The sequence below is a fragment of the Anopheles maculipalpis genome (assembly GCF_943734695.1).
Source record: "Anopheles maculipalpis chromosome X unlocalized genomic scaffold, idAnoMacuDA_375_x X_unloc_30, whole genome shotgun sequence".
NCBI classification, from domain to species: Eukaryota; Metazoa; Arthropoda; class Insecta; order Diptera; family Culicidae; genus Anopheles; species Anopheles maculipalpis.
Genome location: NW_026060492.1, coordinates 10001 through 14511, shown reverse-complemented (window position 1 = coordinate 14511; position 4511 = coordinate 10001). Strand labels below are relative to the sequence as shown.

Sequence of the window (4511 nt, the reverse complement as noted above, 5' to 3'; positions counted from 1 at the left end):
ATACACCACCAAGCATGGGTCGCCTGAGAGGATCGATGCGAACGCATCTCTACAACTCGCAGCTCCCAGCCTGAAGTCCCGTCGTTTGCGGGCGGTCGGTAGGCATCGAAACTAGTCAAGTCCACGGTCGGCGAGGTCAGCTGCCACCAGTGTTCCCTATGGTCAGGTACTAACACGTGCGGTGCGACCCTGCGCGATGCGGCCAAGTCTAGAAGCGGGGATGAGGCGCCAGGCTGCGAGGCAGCGCCAGCGTATCTCGGAGGGTTGTTAGGCCCGCTAGCTTACGATTGCCTATGGGGGTTTGAAGCGCTATCAGCTCGGATTGGTTACGACCTTAGAGGCGTTCAGGCATAATCCAGCGGACGTAGCGTCATACCAAAGTCCGGTCGAACTAGTATTGAGCCAGTGGTCCGTACCTGTGGTTCCTCTCGTACTGCACAGGAATTCCGTTAAGATAGCACAAATGCACACACCAGTAGGGTAAAACTAACCTGTCTCACGACGGTCTAAACCCAGCTCACGTTCCCTTGAAAGGGTGAACAATCCTACGCTTTGGGAATTTTGCTTCACAATGATAGGAAGAGCCGACATCGAAGGATCAAAAAGTCACGTCGCTATGAACGCTTGGCGACCACAAGCCAGTTATCCCTGTAGCAGCAGCGCCAGCAGCAGCAGCAGCAGCAGCAGCAGCAGCCACAGCAACAGCTGCTCTGGACGACGGTGGTGAAAGGCCGCTCGTCCAAGCGGCAATGCCACCTGCCGCAGCAGCAGCAGCAGCAGCAGCAACAGCAGCAGCGAGGCGAACGTTACGTGCCACCGCAGCTTCGCACATTGCAGCAGCAGCAGCAGCAGCGACAGCAGCAGCAGCAGCAGCAGCGTCAGCAGCAGCCGAAGACTACGTCAGGACCGTCGATTCGGCAAGCGCGAAGCCGTCCCGACGCCATCGAGGTGACCCCAGGGGAGGGACAGACCTGGACAGAGGTCTACCGGGCCGTGCGCTCGTCGGCAGAGCTGGCCCACCTCAGCGAGGTCCTGGGAGTCGGACGACGAACTACCCGCTCGCGACTTGTGATGGACCTGCCGGAGGGGGCGAACTCGGGGGAGATCTTCTCCGCCGTAAAGGCGTTCTGCGACGCAGCGACCCCCGCGATTCGCTGTCGACTGATCACAGAAAGGGCTGTACTTCGCGTTGATTATATCGACCCTTTAGCGCTGGCGACAGAGGTGGCGGAGGCACTTTCGGCCCTTGCAGGCGAGACCATCTGCGAGGAGGAGGTGCGCCTGATGGAGAACTACAACGGGACGCAGGTGGCGCGCGTTCGGGTGCCGGAGAGGATGGCAGAGAAGCTGGTGGGCAAGCGCGTCAAGGTGAGCTTCACCTTGTGCCCGATCAGCCGAGTACTGCAGACGACCGAACGGCAGCCGAGATGCTTCCGTTGTCTGGAGATCGGCCACCGGAGGGCGAAGTGCAGGAGCGAGGCCGACCGCACGGACGCCTGCATTCGCTGCGGGAAGCCGGGTCATCGGGCGATGCACTGCCAGGAGGATCCGTGTTGCGCCAGGTGCAAGGGTCCTCACCCGGTGGGCCATCCGACCTGCCGGCAACACTGAAGGTCCTACAGATCAACCTTGGGCGGAGCCGGTCAGCACAGGACCTGATGCTGCAGACGGCTAGGGAGCTTGGAGTGCAGGTCGTGCTTGCTTGCGAGCTCTATCGGCCACCAAGATCCAACCCGAGATGGGCATATGATGAAGCGGAAAGCGTAGCGGTGATTGCCACTGGCTCCTTCCCCATCCAGCGACTATGGGGATCGTCGTCGCCAGGGCTAGTTGTAGCCACCATTGCAGGCATAACATTCGCCAGCTGCTACGCTTCGCCCAACAACACCAGCGGGGCCGACTTTGTCAGCTACCTTGAGGCGGTGGAGATGTCGCTGATCGGACACGCGACGGTAGTCCTTGCCGGGGACTTCAACGCGTGGAGCCAGGACTGGGGTAGTGCCCGTACGTCACGGAGGGGAGAAGACCTGAAGAGCGTCGTAGACCATTTGGGGCTCCGGACGCTTAACAGCGGTAACGTACCCACGTTCAAGGGTAACGGCGTGGCACGACCAAGCATAGTGGATGTAACCTTCTCCAGCCACACTATTGCGCGCCCCGATTCCTGGCGGGTAAGTCCGCGGTTCTCCGACAGCGACCACTCCTACCTGGAGTTTCAGGTGGGTCTTCCGGGAGATGGCATGCAACACCACCGTAGGCAACGACATCAGCCGCCGAACAACAACATCGGCACGGCCAGGCATGCCGGTACCCGGTGGAAAACTGCGCAGTTTGACAGCTCCTGCTTCGCCACCGCCCTTTCCATCGGACGGTTCGAGCTGGCGCAGACACCGGAAGACCTGGTCGGCGGGCTTACTGCAGCGTGCGATGGCACAATGGAGCGGGTGCACGGGGCGACCTTCCACCAAGCGCCGAGGATGTACTGGTGGACACCCGAGATCGACCGGCTGAGGGAGGAGTGCGAAGCTGCAGAACGGCGACGTCGCAGCGCCCCGCCTGATGAGCGCCTCGCGCTGACCGCCCAGCTCCTGAGCTCGCGGAGGATGCTGGCGAGCGAGATCCAGCGCAGCAAGGATCGCTGCATGCAGGAGCTCATTGACGGGGTGGAGAACGATGTATTTGGGCTCGGGTACAAGGTGGTGCTGGCCAAGCTGCGCAGTCGCGCACCACCTGAAACCGACCGAGCAGTACTCCAGCCGATCGTTGACGCACTTTTCCCGACGCACCCTCCGTTCGATTGGCCTACCATCGCAGCCGAGGGCGACACGGAGGAGGTCCGGCCGGTCACGCAGGACGAGGTGTTGGCCGTTGCAGCCAGGATGGCATCGTCCAAGGCGCCAGGACTCGACGGCATCCCCAACGCGGCGGTGAAGACCGCGATCCGAGAGCACCCGGAGGTCTTCACCCGGGTGTTCAACGACCTGTTGCGGCGGGGAGAGTTTCCGACGCCATGGAAGGCGGCGCGGCTGGTGCTAATCCCGAAGCCAGGCAAACCCCCTGGCGAGCCATCGTCGTGGCGGCCGCTGCTGATGCTGGGTGCAGTCCCGAAGGTGTTCGAGCGGATTATCCTCGACCGCCTGAACGAGCACCTGGAGGACAGCAGTGCACCCCGCTTGTCGCCCGAGCAGTATGGTTTTCGCCGCGGACGATCGACGGTGCAGGCCATCCAGCGGGTCGCCGAGCGAGGCCTGTACGCGAGGACGTTCCACCGCACCAATGGCAGAGACCCTCGCTGCCTGATGGTGGCATCTCTGGACGTGCGGAACGCCTTTAACTCGGCCAGCTGGACGGCGATTGCAGCAGCTCTCCAGCGGATGAGCGTACCGTCAGCGCTCCAGCGAGTCTTGCGCAGCTACTTCTCGGGACGGGAGCTGCTTTTCGAGACCGCCGAGGGACCAGTTCGCAGGACAGTCACGGCAGGCGTACCACAGGGCTCCATACTAGGGCCGACCCTGTGGAACGTCATGTATGATGGTGTGCTGCGGCTGACGCTGCCGGACGGTGCGGAAGCGATCGGCTTCGCGGACGATTTGGTCGTTCTGGCGGGAGGAGCGACACCACAGGCGGCAGCGGAACTGGCTGAGCAGGCGATCGGCATCATCAACTCGTGGATGGCAGCACATCATCTGGAGCTTGCTCCGGCCAAGACCGAGTTGGTAATGATGTCCACGATGCGGAGGGCGAACACGCAGGCGCCGGTGACCATCGCGGGCGTGCAGAGGATGCCAACACGGACGATTAAGTACCTTGGGGTCATGCTGGAGGACCACCTGTCTTGGAATGCCCACGTCGAGTGCGTCTCCGCAAAAGCACTCCGTGTGGCACAGGCGGTATCCCGGTTGATGCGGAACCACAGCGGCCCCAAGGGTGCTAAACGACGATTGCTCGCGTCAGTCGTGGACTCGACGCTGCGGTACGCTGCTCCAGTGTGGCACGAGGCAGTTCGCACTCAACGGAACCGCAGGAGGTTGAACCGGGTGCAGGGCCTCTACGCGAGACCGGTAGCCCGCACATTTATATCGGTGCGCGGCGAGGTGGCCACTGTCCTTGCAAGCGTCATCCCGATCTGCCTGCAGATCACGGAGGACGCAAGGTGCTACCAGCGACGCCAGCAGACCGGTACGCCTACGAGCAGCATCCGCAGAGAGGAGCGAACGGCCACCATCGCCCAGTGGCAGGCCGAGTGGGACGAGTTGGCGCCGACGAGTCGCTTTACCCGGTGGACACACCGGCTAATCCCAGACATCGCGACGTGGAAGGGCCGGCCGCATGGGGAGATGACCTTTCATCTCGCCCAGCTCCTCTCCGGCCATGGCTTCTTCCACGACTACCTCCACGCGCAGCACTTCTCGCCGTCGGCGGACTGTGCTAGATGTCCGGGAGTGGCAGAATCGGCGGAGCATGCGTTCTTCGACTGCCCACGGTTCGCGGACGTCCGTGGCGAACTGCTG

The 4511-nt window shown here is 62.5% G+C and overlaps 1 pseudogene; it reads right to left on the bottom strand.

Annotated features, from left to right (window-relative positions):
* LOC126566792 (large subunit ribosomal RNA) overlaps positions 1-4511 on the bottom strand; it is an 8645-nt pseudogene continuing 4134 nt past the window's right edge.